Raw genomic sequence first — 16,372 nt, forward strand, 5'->3', positions numbered from 1 at the left:
GTTTCATGCATTATCCCCAACAGTAAGAAAGACAGAAAGAAAAAAAAAAGACAATAAAACCGAAAGAAATATTTAGTTGACAATTTTGTAGGTAGCTTATATGGTCAAAAATAGTGTTTCTTTGTTTTGATAGGATTGAAGGGTATCATAAAGGTGACAAAAAACAACACAGCCATAAAAATTATTTTCTACTGGCCTTAAATATGTAAAGAAAAAATGAAATACCAGAAATACTGACTTTCAAATATCAACAGAGGAAAATAAAATAAGGTCAAATTAAATAGGAATTTCCTTTGTATAGTTATGAATATTAGCATGGTATGCCTCACAATGTATATACAGCTGAAAAGTGTAAGTATCTGGGACTAGGTTGAAAAGGCTCGGCAGTTCTCGCTGTTCCTCTTCTGCCCCAGCCTTTCCCTGACCTTCAGCAAGCCCTTCATGCTTCCTATCAGTAAAACAGAGACAATGATATTTAGAGAAGAAATCTGCAGCTACAGCACTTCAGCTGCCGATCTCACCCTAAGAAGGATTCCCAGGCTGTTAGCGATTATAACAGTGGGAACATATTTCTGGTAATGACACCACTATGGTGAAAAATTAAGCTCATGTCCTGTCCTTAAAGTTCCCGTGCATGTCCCTTTTTGCAAGAGGTGTTAACATCAGAGTCCTAGCTAGGTTCTGTCTCTGTTTATTGCTCTCCAAAATGCACTTGCAGCCAAATATAACCTTTATTTCCTGTCTAAGACCCCTGCAGGGCGGCAGAGTGTGATACTGAGCTGTCATCGTGTTCCTTTCGCGGGAGTGTGGCATCCGGATGAGGTCTGTGTGTGTGTGTGTGTGTGTGTGTACATGCACGTGTGCAACTGGATTCCTTGGTCCTTTCCAGCTTATGAGCTTATGCAGTCAGTTCCTTTTGTGTAAAGCAAAAGCAGAATTGGGAAAAGTTGCTCTGGCGATATTCTTCACGTAGGTGGAAAGACCATATGTGAGGTAAGGCAAAGTCAAAGTCAGGCTAGATATTAGGAACTGTTTCATGGAGCCAGCCACTCTCTAAGGTAGGTATATGAACAGCGTACTTCACGTAAGTGTTGTGGTTTTGCTGTCAGTACACTGTGGTTTTTTGAGCCTTTGTATTGTTACAAGCTTGTTGACTGCAAAACACTGCTGCCATTTTGTGTGCTGGCTGGCACCGAAAGAGAGACTTATTCCAGGCTGTGTGCAAGAAACTTCACTGTTGTTTTCCTTTGTAGGTTTTACTAAAGCTAATCTAAAGCAAAAATTAAAGAGGCATTTGTATGTGGATGATCTCTATTACTCCATTTACTAAAATATAAAAATGTTCTAAAGAAACTAAAAAGTTTATAAAGGACAACAATGAAAAGTGTTAGCCTACTAAATGTCTAATTTACTAGCTGCTGTTCCAGGATCTTTTAGATCACACTTTGAAGTACTGTCTCCTACAAATGTTGCAAAGAATCAAGGAAAGAGTAAAACAAATGAGATACATGTATAGTTTTGAAAATTAATCATGAAGAAAATGCCAGAATTCTTGATGACTGAGCTAATTAACAGGGGATAAAACAAAAGATGACACGATGGAAAAAGCTGTATCAGAGACTTAGTGTCACAGTACTTTACTTAGCTAAGCAAAACCCATTTTCAATGGAACAGTAAACATTAACAGGCCCTTTTTTTTTTTTAATATTTCTGAAGCACAAGAATGTTCTCAGTAATTAATATCATAGATGCTATTTGCTTCAGTCTTCAAATACACTTTTCAAAAAGTAAGTTTTTCAGGCAACTGAAAGCATTAAGGACTCTAATACAGCACAAGAGCACGTTAATTTGTAAGAAAAATAGATAAATAAATAGGAGTGCGGTAACACTGAGTTGCCACACAGGTTCCACTGCTGCTAGACAATAGCTTCAGTGAACTGAACTTGAACTAGTAACTTCTAGCAGAGAATGCTTATGAGTTCAAAATTAAATACATTCATCTTTAATTTAAATTCTGTGTAATTGATTTTTTTTGGCCAAAAATACTTCTTCAGCCTTTTCATTCTGCATCTTAAAAGTTATTCTGGAAAAGCCTCCATCATTATCCTCCTCTTCAGTTCCCATTTAGCCATCAGTTACACCTTTAAAATCCATTCTCAGCTGCCTAACTCCGTACGTCCCTGCACACACAAAGGTGCTGAAGCTGGATCCTGCTAGGAGTTAATTAGTTGCTTGAAGCTTTTGTTCAAGTTAAAATTCCTCAGAGTTTCAAACTCTGCCAGGAGAAAAGCCTTCTTATTATAAGATCATGATCTTTTAGGTTCAGAGCATGCCCAGAAAAATACCCTGACAGATTACATAGCAGGGCAGACCTGGACATATACATTGTGTCAGTGGCTACCAGATCGTGCAGCGTATTTCTTTCTCTCCTCCAATATGTAAAACTTATTTATATGTGATGGAGCAGCTCCAAAAGAAGATTTAGAGACACAGATTTGTACCAGAGTAGCCAAAAGACCATGATGAGGACAGTCAAATATAAAATAACCAGGATCAAAAAATTCCTCTTTTATCTTACGCAAGACAGCCTGGTAATAGGGATGTTCTTGAAGGATGTAGAAAATTAATTTATATCTCTTCTCTGCATTCAGCATCACATAGGGGATTTAAGACTCCTACAGCACCAGTGGGTAACCTACCAAGTTACTAACTATTCCCCCTCTCTTCAGATTTTTTTGTTTATTTTGTGCTTTTGTCTTTTCTCAAAGGAAAGGGAGTAAAAAGCATGCCTTGCCTTAACAGGGGACTTTGAACAAGAGCTTAATTACAGATTAATGTTCATAGTTCAAAAATCCAAGAGAAGAAAGTTATGTATAATTTCAGAGACGCTTGCTCATCTCTGGCTACTTTTACCAGGTAACTCCCAGCCTCTGCACATCAATCATAATTAGCTCAAATAGTGCCTTGCTTAGTTAGTTCCTAAAAATTCCTTCCTCAGACATCTAAATCTGATCAACTAATCTAGAGTTAACTGAAGATTAGTCATGAATTATTGCAGGCACTAAATATGTTTGATGATCTGACTCTTAAATCATGAGCTCAAAACCCCCAAAAACCTTAGCAAGGACTCTCACCTATACCCAAGAAAACAGGGGAGAAGGACACCCTAGGGACTCACACAATGTGAATATCTCTGAATGTTTTATTTATACAGTGCTGAGGGAAATTCATCCTCACTCCAAATCCTACAGCTGGGCTAATGAACTTGGAGGCATCAACTATTTGCTTGGTCCTGTTTTTAACAGTGCTGTAGTTAAAAGTATTTTCAGTCTAGGGGAATCTTCAGTAAATGCACTAGAAGAAGACCTCATTCTTTATCCCTTACAAACACGTAATGGCAGGGCAGGATAACACGCTGCTTTGCTTCTGTTCAGAAAGGAGTTCACACTAGAAGGATACGTGATACAGGTTGACATATAAGTACATCACTCTGTTTAAATAGCCTATTTTTCTTTGCTGTAAAAGGCTCAAAGGGATGGATACCCAGCCCTTACAATAATAACACTGTAGTTGGGAGGCTCCTTGTGAGGCAAGTGGAATCCTGATTTCATTGCACTGTGGGATTTCAGCATTCAGTGGGAACAATATTAAACCAATTCTGCTTTTGAAGATCCAACCTATTTCGTACACGCCAAACCAAGATAAATATTTTCAAATATGTTCTATTTGCAAACAAAAAAATGCATTGAAAAGGACGTTTTAAGGCAGGGCAAAGTCAGCTTGCTTTTCAAATAGTTATTCAAATATGTAACAGAAAACAAAAAGAAAAAAAGAAATTTATAGTTTATAAAACACAAGCCACAGTACAATATCTATAGTGTGAAAAAAATTTTGCATATTACTTCAGTGCAGTGTGCAAGAGAGATTTATTAGGACATGTAAGGAAATGTACTACATGATATTGAAATTAACTTTTCCCCCTAATGGTTGGGTCTCACAGAAATGTACCAGCTGCTGAGGCTGGCAGACTTTTTAAATTCCATGCCTGCAATTCAGAAATAATTTGGTTTTGGGAATAATCACGAGTATGACAGTTTGTCTACAAATATGTCACTATCTGTTTACTTCACCATGTGTCAATTGGATTAGTTCCTTATTCAGGGAGAAGAAGCTGAATCAGCCGCTGTAGATTCCCTGCTGCCTGGTCTGCCTCTGCAGCCTGGAAAGGACCCCTCCTGCTACCAAGAAAAGCAGGGAGTGAAAACCCAAATACCGTGCCCTTGACTTGGTTATGGAAAAAACAGGTTAGTAATAAATTAAAGGGGCTTCTATGGAGACAGCCGTTAGCTGTATGCATCAGGTTACCCATTTTCTGCACAATAGTTTGTGTAGGTGTCAGAGGAATCTCAATAGTTCACCAATTACTGGAAAACTCTTGGAGTCAAATGTTTGACTGAATGATGGCTGGTTGGTTTTTAAGTCTGCTTTTCCCTCTGCAAACAGCTGATGCCTGCATTAAGCTAAGATCAAATGAAAAATGTATTCAGCATTTCAGAGATACCCAGAAGCAAAATAACAGTATCAGGAGCTAAGCTTTCTTATGCTTCCTTTGTATATGTCAACTTATATTATCCTGTGCGATGTATCATCCTTCCCAGTGTACTTAATATTATAATGAAAGAGGACCATTAATATGGAAAGTCACGAGACTGTTTCTTTCATATGCAAAATAAATTGCATGCAACCACACCTCTGACCTGAACTTTTGAACCTAGAAGCTGTAAAATCTGCTTTTTATACAGTCCTGAGAACATTGATAGGGCCTACTACCGTTTTTTCCTGACAAATGAAAAATATCCCCGTTCATAGTGTGGAACAGCTGCACTAAAGCTGTGATAACTGAATCACTGAAAGTATATATGACCCCTTCCTAAAATGTTTGTTCTTATTTCTTTTAGTATGAAGGTGCAGTACAGAAGTGGTAAACTCAAAAGAAATATTCTCTAATATCCTAGGAGGGATAAATCTTACTGAGAAAAAATAGTTTCTTTCTCTCTTATGCTTGCTTTTTCTCTAACTCTCTCTAAGGTACAAATCCTTTTATTTCTCTAGCTGTGACTTGTGTTTTGCCCCTTTTGTATTGGTGTCTCTATTTTATTGTGGGGTGTTTGTTTGTTTGCTGGCTTTTTTTGTTATTGTTGTTTTGTTTGTTTGTTTGTTTGTTTTAATTTATATATGCTTAATATAACAAAGATAACAAAAAAAAAAAAAAAAAGGAAGGGGACACAATTAAGCACTGAGCACATCATGCAGATTCTGGGTAGTGCTACCAGCTCCAAGGGGCTAATTCTTCTTCCTTAGAAGCCAGTTAATGTTATTAAAGGTTTTCATGACATCAGAGTGGGTTTTTGGTTTTCTTGTTGTGATTTTGTTTTTTTGTTTTGTTTTGGCTTTTGTTATTATGTAAATTCTAAATAAACTACTCAGATTATATTTAAGGGAAGAGCAGTTCCACTCTTTATTGTAGATATTTCACCTGACCCATGTGGAGCAGTCAGGATGAGACCACCTTTCTCTGAGCTGCTTTGTGACAGCCTTTTTAGCAAAACATATTTCACTTTAGTATAGACTACAAACATTTTAAAGAAAAATCCCAAACAGTTATGAAATCCTTTCCATAGGTCAAGGCAGCTTAAGGTAAACATGTGCTAGGATGTGGCAACAAAATCTTTTTGGCAAGCAGATAAAAAAGACTGACTAGCAAAGTCTTCTATAAGGGGAAGGGAAGGGAAGGGAAGGGAAGGGAAGGGAAGGGAAGGGAAGGGAAGGGAAGGGAAGGGAAGGGAAGGGAAGGGAAGGGAAGGGAAGGGAAGGGAAGGGAAGGGAAGGGAAGGGAAGGGAAGGGAAGGGAAGGGAAGGGAAGGGAAGGGAAGGGAAGGGAAGGGAAGGGAAGGGAAGGGAAGGGAAGGGAAGGGAAGGGAAGGGAAGGGAAGGGAAGGGAAGGGAAGGGAAGGGAAGGGAAGGGAAGGGAAGGGAAGGGAAGGGAAGGGAAGGGAAGGGAAGGGAAGGGAAGGGAAGGGAAGGGAAGGGAGAAGAGAAAACAAGAGAAGAAGAAAAATGAAAGGAAAAAGATTCCAGAAGGACCCATAAATCACTTCCATCAGGTCACTCAGAAGAAGAGGCACCCTGCATATAAATTTCCATCACCTAGCAAGCAGATGAAGACTTCAGTTTTAAGTCTAGGCCCTTGACTTAATATCTCCTACCTAGGAATTCAGCAGAGTCTGAAATGTCGGGCCTGAGTATAGAAGAGCCTCTTTTTTTTACAGCTATGACAATATTTGTCTCTTCTGCGTGTAAAGTTCCCTCTCTAAGGGGCAAGGGAGATATACAGCCCAAAGGAAATACAGGGCACTGTATTTAAAGCTAAATTGAAATAAGTATGTAACCAAACTCAGGCAAAGTATGTTGTATTGATGATGAGTTTAACAGCTTATATATATTCAAAGAAGAGGGCCCTCACTAGCTGTCTTAATATTTCCAGTATATGTGGTATCTCATGTTAAGCCTAATGGTTTGCCACATAATTACATCATTAGTAAACCAGCATTCATGTTCAGTTTCAACTTTCCATTGGCTTAGAGAAAGGATTTCAAATTTGCATTTAAATGAAATTGAGCAAAAAGTGATAAAGGCTTCAATTAAAAGGCCACCTGTTTTTGTTAATTCATTTTTAATAGGAACAGTAAATATTTTCAGTTGATGCACTTTCTGCTGCAAGATTGGTACATTCTTCTCTTCTTTATCTCCAGTGTCAGACACCCCTCATTAGAGGAGTCTATCATTTTCTCTGACTAAAGGAACCTGTCCCAAGCTTCATGAATCTGTTGATACAAGACAAAAAAGTAAACCAAATAGCTATTTAGAAAATGTAAGCATAACAAACTACCATGTGATCAAAGTAAATTCTGCAAATAAATTATTTTTAAAAATCAATACGTTCAAGTGAAAAAAAAAAAAAGAGTTGTTTCCTTGAAATAAGCCACATCCTTTTTTCATTTACACTCTTCTTGGAGCTTACTGACCTCACTTAGGCACGCTGGTATGAAAGAAAAGCAATCTTCTATGTCACAATTATGTAATGCAGTTAAAACTTAAGGATTACAAATATGTAAAACATAAATCATGACAAGCAGTTTTCATGGAGTATACACCCAACTGGTGTTCAGGGAATATGAGTTTCAACTGGCACCTGGAAACGTTACGTCTTCCTATAAAATTTCCTCCTTTGATGATAAATCGTTCACTTTTTAGTCTTGCTTTATAGGTTTACAGCTCTAGTTTCATCCAGTTGCCATTAGTAACATAGTAGCTCATCTTGTTTTTCTAATACTTTTGAAATAATTTGTAGCCATAATTGCTTCTCTGTTTTCCATTTACTGTAACCATAACCACTAATTTGCTAACAACTGCTACACTTCGGTTACAAGCAAAGCTTAAAAATACAAGTAATTTCCTCAAGAACAATTTGCACTGGACACCCTTCTCTTTGGGGATGCAATGTGAGCATTTAAATAAAGAACTGGAGCATTTAATTAGTGTGTGCTTGCTTCCTGCTAGCAGGACATCACACTAGTGAGTAAATGGATTAAGTTTCTTGTAACGCAAGCCAGGAGACATCTTGACAGTTGTGTTTTTCATTCTTAGATGTCTAGTTAAGGAGTCTAATCCCACCTTTAAAAACTTTATCTTTGACTTAAATTATTAGTCTTTTTTAATGCTTTGTGGTTTTCCACAATAAACTTAGCAAGGGATTGTGTTTTTCATTTCTGGTTGAATGAAGAAGGGAATTAACAGAAATGTAAATAGAAGATATTCATGGGAAACTGTCAGTTAGGGGATATACCCCCTATTTGTTACAAGTTAAACATTTGCAGAAGAAAATAAATACTGCAGAACTCTCTCCTCACCTCTTTCCCCCTCCACCCACCTGGTATGTATTTCTGATTGACATACCCATATAATTTCTTTGCTTTTTTTTTTTTTTTTGGGGGGGGGGGGTTGTTTGGGTGGTGGGTTTTTTTGTTTGTTTGTTTTTTTATTTATTTACTGGATGAAGGAATGTACCAGGAGTTTTAAATAATTGATTTTTATTTGGCTCAGATTCTAATTCTTAACTGGTAGCTGCTGCAGTTGTTTTCTTTTTAATGCTTACAAAGCCAAACTAAAAATATCTCTTGAAGTTCAGCATGAGTACATGTTGCGAAAGGTTTGGACCTAATGCTCTGCCATTAAATAAATATATTAATCTTCTTCTTTAAAGTTAGAAGGCTAAAGAAACTGGAACAAAGCATATAAATAACTGATTTCAGTTCAGCTCAAAGGTTCAAAAGACTCTGACTAGTTACTATGCCTATGGAGAAGAGACTGCTTAATGCTCTCCAACCCACTTCAAAGGACTCAGTGCTCTTTCTCTCACTCCCCTGGTAAAGCTGTGTATGAGTAATTATTGCCGTAGCTGTTACAGATTAAACTGAAATGGGGAAAAGAGACTGCATTAAAATCAAGGTAAAGTAGTGGGAAATAGCAGCTTCTCACTCAATTGCCACCTGCAGCCCTAGAATATGAATATCGAAGTTGCTGACCAGATCACTGTAAAGGCCACAGCATGCTCTGTCTTATTGATTGAAATGGCAAGCACTGAAGGTTACGTGCTCATCTAATTCCTATCAGCTTCAGCAGGATTTAAATATCTAGGTATATTTTCCAAATTTGGAAGTGTGCATTACCTTTATTGTAATTATAAATGTCTAAGTTCGTTTGTGTCCACTGAAGAACTAGATTCAACAAGAAGCTAGGTTTTCTGCAGCATTTACCACCTATGTACCTACAGGAAAAAGACTCTTTCCTATAAAAGCATAGATAGGAATGTCACCAAGTGGAAAACTTCTTTTGGAAATCTGAACACAACAAAGTTACATTAAAGAAACAACAATCCTATTTTCATTTGCAGATTTATTTATTTATTTATTTAATAATAATAAAAAAAAGTTTAAAACTAAAAGTGGCTTTTGGCATCTTGAGTTTTCCATATAAACATAAAAGTTTTACTGAAAACCTTTTTTTTTGTCCAAAGAATGTTTTAAAAACCTGCTTTGAGACACAACACTATTGTCTCAAATTATAAATACTTAATTTTTACCAATGCAAAAGGAGCAGTATTTTTCAGATCAGCCCTCTTTTGATGGGAGGAAGAAATTTATGACTATCAGATTAAATTTTTATGATATTTGGATAATTGCACAATATTCCTAGTGAGGGCAATGAACCATTTCTCAGCAAAAAAATAACTGGTGCTGAACAGAATTCACATAATTCTAATTGTGACATTTATTGGCCAGTAGAGGAAAATATTTAAAAATCTCATTTTACTGGATTGTGAACATGAATCTAAAGGATAACCTATAACTGATAATTTAAAACCCTGCAGAAACTTACCTTTCAAAGAAAACCAAAGTAAGTTCAGAGTCCTGTCTTTGAGTTCTTGTTTGATTTGGGGGTTTGTTTGTTTGTTTTGTTTGTTTTGCTGGTGGATTACAGAGGTTGGGCTGAGAGCACCTTCAGTACTGATTTCCTCTAATTATACAGTGGTGGTCTGTGATCCCGACCTGAATAATGCAATAGGGTAGGAATTTATCACGGTAGGTTGATTGCATCTGGAGAACAGTTAGCAGGAAGCAGCAACATGACAGGTAGATCTATCGTTATGGGGCTCCACCAACTGCTGTCTACCCCCTCTCATGGACAGAATGAAGATAAATGGAGTAGGCATGTCACTGTCATTGCGTTGAGTTGTACTATTCCTTTCAGCTGTTCTGTCCTGCTCTAAATCAGTAAAGAAGCCATAAACCACACTTTACATTTAAACGATCCTTTGGGCTTCTGTCCATCTCAGGAGTAATACAAGCCAGAATTGCAAATTCCACCTATCCTTTTTCTTCTTCTGAGGTCTTTTTGAATTACCCTTGTCATGCAGGAGGTTTAAACATCTGAGGGGTTGGTTTAACATATCCTTATGAGTAGTGGAGGGCAGGGGGTAGGACAGGGATTTTAATAATCTGTCAAGTAGAGGTTAATGATATTGTTTTCTGCTAAATATGTCCCCCTGGAAATATTACTTTGTCCTGCCATGCTGTTCCCAATTCAACTCAATTCATTGCATAGGTACCATTGAAACTCTTCAAACTGGTCCAAAACCTGGGTGACACTGTACCCATCTTTGTTCATGCAGTCAGATCAAGACACATCAGAAGAGTTATAGTTCAGCTTAGTACCGAATTCATCAGAAAAGGTCATGAAGAAATCTCTTGCTCAGCTTTAATTAGGATTAACCAGTCAGAGGTCATCCTCTATTCTGGTTAATACCACTTGTACCACCTGAAAAATAAATGGATTATAAGATTAAGTCTAGTTTCTGAATATGTTAAAAAAAAACATATTAAACCTGTAGATGACATTAAAGTATAGTTAAAAATACATTATGAAAGAGAGGCTTCATCCACTGATTTTTTTTTTTTTAATAGACTTTAGCTCCATTTTTCTTTAACAATCCAATTACATTTGTAAACAGCCTAAGATTTTACTGCCTCATATCCCTGATACACAACATATACACAGGATACCTCATATAACCAGTGGGGTTTGATCAAAGAATCTCAGTGTCACTTCCTCATTGTGTTGCTTTCTCCAAAAAAACACCAGACTCCCAAAACATTTTTACCTCAATAATATGGAGAATTGTATTGGGTCTGGCTGAGATAGAGTTAATTTTCTCCATAGCAGTCCTCATAGTGCTGTGCTCTGTATTGGTAGCTGGAAAGGTGTTGGTAACACACCCGTGTTTTGGCTGCTGCTGGGTAGTGCTCGCCCAGCATCAGGGCTGTCTCTCCAATATTTCTCTCCCCCCATCACCTGCAGGCTGGGGCTGGGCAAGATCATGGGAGGGGACACAGCCAGGACAGCTGACCCAAGCTGACCAAAGGGATATTCCAGACCATATGACATCTGCTCAGCAATAAAAGCTAAGAGGAAGGAGGAGGAATGGGAGACATTTGTTATTTACACTTGCCTTCTGGAGCAACTGCTATGTGTACTGAAGCCCTGCTTCCTGGAAAGTGGCCAGACATCGCCTGCTGATGGGAAGTAGAGAAAAATACCTTTTGTCTTCCTTTGCTTTTGCACGTGACCTTTGCTTTTGCTTTATTAAACTGTCCTCTTGACCCACGAGCCTTTTGTTCTATTTTCTCTCCCCTGTCCAGTTGAGGAGGGGAGCGATAGAGCGGCTTTGGTGGGCACCTGGCATCCAGCCAGGGTCAACCCACCACAGTCCTTTTTGGCACCCAACGTGGGGCTCAACAATGGCAGTTTTTTATTAAATGTGCTATAGCTATAGTAGTTATTGAGTGGCAGACTCCTGTCCAGATCATGGAGTTTGTTGGCTGCACTGCTTATCTCTTTATTTTGCTGAGCTTGGGAACATGTTAGTACAGACTATGGCTATGTGCTTTACTCTGGCATTGATGGCCTTGCTGTGCTGGGGAGCTATCTTGTGGAGGAGATGAGGGAATACATCTCCCTCTCCCTACCCAGGATGGATGTGGATGGTTTTATTTTGCAGGCTCCTGAAGTCCTTGTTCACCCTTATGCAAGCTATTTAATACTACTAATTAATACTGTTAGCATATTATGATTTTTGTGGAATCTGTCCTCATCCTGAGTGAGGGTACTTCAAGGACACAAAGGGGTATGGATGGGCTTTTGGGGTAGCCACTGTGAACACAGGGAAGATAAAACAGCTATCTACTCTACCTAGCCTCTCAGAAGATCCCTTCATTGTGGGATTGCTGCAAGTTAAAGAACAGCAGGTGCCAAGTGTTACCAGGATGGTGCACTGGCAGCAATATTACACAAACTGAGACTCCCTGGCTCCCATCCATGAGCTGATTCATCAGCTGGAAAGCCAAGGAGTCATCAGCAAGACTCACCCACCTTTTAATAGTCCCACATGGCCAGTGCAAAAGTCTGACAGAGGGTGGAGGTTAACAGTAGACTATTGTGGCCTGAATGAAGTGATGCCACCACTGAGTACTGCTGTACCACACATGTTAGAGCTCCAATATGAACTGGAGTTGAAGGCAGGCAAGTGGTGTGCTACAACTGACATTGCCAATGTATTTTTCTCAATTCCTTTGACAGCAGAGTGCAGGCCACAGTTTGGTTTCATGTGGAGGGGTGTCCAATACACCTGAAAACAACTGCCACAGGGGTGGAAGCACAGCCCTACCATTTGTCATGGACTAATCCAAACCACACTGGAAGAGGGTAATGCCCCTGAACATCTACAATACATCGATGACATCATTATGTGGGGCTACAAGGCAGAAGAAGTGTTTGAGAAGGGAAAAAGACTAATTCACATTCCTCTGAAAACTGGTTTCACCATAAAGAAAAGCAAGGTCAAGGGACCTGTACAGGATGTTCAGTTCTCGTGAATAAAATGGCGGGATGGATGCCATCATGGTGGTCAACAAGATAGCAACTATGTCTCCACCAGCTAACAAGAAGGAAACACAAGCTTTCCTAGGCCTTGTGGGGTTCTGGAGAATGCATATTCCAGGTCATAGTCAGCTTGTGAGCCCTCTGTATTGAGTAACCCAAAAGAAGAACTGTTTTGTGTGGGGCCTTGAGCAGCAACAAGACTTTGAGCGTATCAGACAGGAAATAGCTCAGTAGGTCTTGGGCCTGCCCAGATAGGACCAGCTGTGCAAAATGTACTCTACACTACAGCTGGGGAGCATGGTCTCACCTGGAGCCTCTGGCAGAAAACATCAAGAGAAACCCAAGGTCAACCATTAGAGTTTTGGAGCCAGGGTTATCAAGGATCAGAAGTCTGCTATACCCTGACTGAAAAAAAGATACTAGCAGCATATGAGTGGGTTTGAGCCACTTCAGAAGCTGTTGGTACAGAAGCATATCTCCTCTTGGCACTGTGATTTCCTGTGCTACGCTGAATGTTCAAAGGAGACATGCCCTCTACCCACTGCACACCCAGTGCTACATGGAGTAAGTGGGTAGTGTTGATCACGCAACGAGCTCAACTGGCAAAACCCAACCACCCAGGAATCCTGGAAGACATCATGGACTGGCCAGAAGGAAGAGAATTACTATTATGATTAAAAGCACCATTGGAAAAAAAGTTTTGCTCCTGAGCTCAGCCACAGCACAAAGATGTCAATGGAGAACTTGCCCGTTAGTAAGCACCATTTCATGTATTGCAAACAGTCCATCTTATCCCAGTTTCTGCTCTCAGCATGGCATACACATAGTGCTGGTCAGTTTTTGTATTGAACTATCTACTTTTTGGTATTTTTAATCAAATTCCCTTCTCCTCACCATTATGTGAGTTCCCTTATGCAGTGGAGATGTTTCTCTTTAAACATCCCTGAAACAAGAATAGTTGGGTTTTGCCTAATAAGCTCAGTTGAACTAATGAAATATCTACTCTGCTGCAGCATTCCTCATACTTGTCCCATGTAGAACCATTTTAATGATTTCTGAGCCTCACTGAACACTTTATTATTAACACACACATGCTAATATTTAATGTATTTTTGATCTAACACTTAGTGTTAGAGAAACCCTCCTTCCCCCACTCCCCAAACAACTGTTTGGTTAAAGAAGGTGGTTAAGCTTTCTTTACGTAAGATTCAATCTAAAATTACTTGATACAGGTCAACATTTATACCAGTTTAGAACCATACCCAATACAGAACCAAACCCCAAATAAATGGAGAGGTGGAGGCAAATTATGTGATCCTGGATATATTACCTGCTTTGAGCATGCCTGCTGCATTGGATATTGTTAATGGGATGGCAAAAAGCCCTTTTAATCTCCCTAGTAAATCTGCAATTTATCCCTGTTAACACTGTTGTGGTTTAACCCCAGCCGGCAACTAAGCCCCACACAGCTGCTTGCTCACTCCCCCCCGGTGGGATGGGGGAGAGGATTGGAACAGTAAAAGTGAGAAAACTCGTGGATTGAGATAAAGACAGTTTAATAGGGAAAGCAAAAGCTGCACACACAAGCAAAGCAAAACAAGGAATTCATTCACTATTTCCCATGGGCAGGCAGGTGTTCAGCCATCTCCAGGACAGCAGGGCTCCAGCACATGTAACGGTGACTTGGGAAGACAAACGCCATCACTCTGAATGCCCCCCCTCCCTTCTTCTTCCCCAGCTGTATATGCTGAGCATGACATCCAATGGTCTGGGATACCCCTCGGGTCAGTCGGGGTCAGCTGTCCCGGCTGTGTCCCCTCCAACTCCTTGTGCCCCCCCAGCCTCCTCGCTGGTGGGGTGGGGTGAGGAGCAGAACAGCCCTTGGCTCTGGGTAAGCACTGCTCAGCAGGGACCAAAACATCTCAGCCTTACCAACACTGTTTTCAGCACAAATCCAAAAGACAGCCCCATACAAGCTACTATGAAGAAAATGAACTCTATCCTAGCCAACACCAGCACACACTGATTTTTTTCAATAATGTCCATGAATTGTATTTTAAATTTTTTTTTTTTTTTAAATAATTAAACTGCAGAAAAGTAGTATTTAGAAAGTATTATACATGTGAAACTGAAAGCTTAGAAAACTGCATAGCCTCTCTGAAATAAACAGGTCTAGGTTTCACCACCTTTCATTGCATGTCATAGAAAGCACAGGGAAAATGGCTTTCTTTTCAGGGTTGAGAAAAAAATGTGTGTTAGCATTTTCCATATTTTTTGCTCACCTACTTATTATTGTTGTCCTTACTTGTATCATTATATTATCATAAACTTTCATTTGTTGTTTTAAAAGGTATTTTTCAGTTTTCATGTATTCCAAAATTTTTAAAAATACTTTCATGTACATATGAAATTAATTTGAAACTTTGTGTTAACTGATTCATTAATAGGAAAATATCTGTAATATTTCAAAATTTGATTATTCAAAGGATTTTTTTAAAAATCTGGTAAACTTCACAGTAGAGAGATTTTCACCACACTTAGACACCTTCAAAATGACAATTTCATAGTGTATAAAACCAACTTCATATCGCTAGAAAATGTAGGATACTTTTAATCTGTGAGACGATTATCACTTTGGAGATGTGCCTTAACATTTCATTTGAACACTGATAACGTGAAATATTTCTCATAGTTCTGAAATTGCTGTGGTGGATGAGGATAAAATAATTGAAAACTTTTGTTACACAGCTTTTAAAGCCAAATGAGAACTTGTGTATAGTGTACTTTACTGCATTATGCAATATATGAGGCAAGCAATTAACTTCGAGCAAATATTCATTTCCTTTTCCCATTAATTCTGTAGTCACAGGGATGTCCTCCAAAATTAGTCTTAGGGGTACTGGTTACAAAGGATGATACGTTGTCAAAGTTCAAACTATTTGATTGTAGTACAAATTTTCTTTCTTCAAATATTCCTAATTCAGTTTCACTGATGTCCTGAAGATAATCAGGCCAACAGTGTATTATTCTCAAGTGTGCATCACGGAACAATGACCACAAACTTTTTTGTATTTCTGCTAGATGTAGGGGAAAATATATTGTTTTCAGCAAAGAATTAACTGCTTTGTTTTCAAACCAGAAAAAGTTGATATATCATTTTCAATACGTGAAACTTTTGCTTTATCAAGATTTGTCCTGTGGATTAATCTTGGAAAATGACAGCATTTGACTTTTTTGTAATGAAGTAAACTATATGAAAAGTAATAGATCGATTCTGTTGCATCTGCATGTTTTTTATTTCTCATTATTAATAACAACAAAAGTTAAAGTATTCTCTTCCTAGAAGATACAGTAGAATTATTTTTATATGGCACTGATTAAGCCATTTGCTTGCGTCATTACATATATAACCTGGAACACAGTATTCACCAAATTTTGCAATAAAACATAAAAGCAGCATACGTGAAAATAATTTTCTGTTTCTTATAGCTCCTAATGTACTTTTTCTAAAGCGGGGGGTTTGTTTTGGTAAGTTCTGTTTTGTTTTTTCTTGCATGGTACTTCAATATATGTATAAAGTAATCTGAGCTATCTTATTTATTTCAAAAAACACAAGTCAGGGAGACATAAATCCATACCTATGCTTTCATTCAAAACAGACAATTTTAGCACACTATAAATGGTGGTGGTGGGTTTTTTTGGTTGTTATTTGAGGAGTATGTAATACTGTTAAAGACTCAGTGTTTATATTAAAGTCTGCATTAAACACCAGGCATGGATTGCCTGACATAGTGCAAACGTGCCGCAGAAGCAT

General features: G+C 38.5%; 1 long non-coding RNA gene across 1 annotated transcript; it reads left to right on the forward strand.

Annotated features, from left to right (window-relative positions):
• The first annotated feature begins 861 nt into the window (after positions 1-861).
• Positions 862-16,145, forward strand: LOC142039628 (uncharacterized). The gene is made up of 3 exons (XR_012652987.1): positions 862-1,058; positions 4,150-4,304; positions 10,978-16,145. It is a non-coding gene; the product is annotated as an uncharacterized LOC142039628 (long non-coding RNA).
• Positions 16,146-16,372: the final 227 nt, after the last annotated feature.

The sequence above is a fragment of the Buteo buteo genome, chromosome 15 (assembly GCF_964188355.1).
Source record: "Buteo buteo chromosome 15, bButBut1.hap1.1, whole genome shotgun sequence".
NCBI classification, from domain to species: domain Eukaryota; kingdom Metazoa; phylum Chordata; class Aves; order Accipitriformes; family Accipitridae; genus Buteo; species Buteo buteo.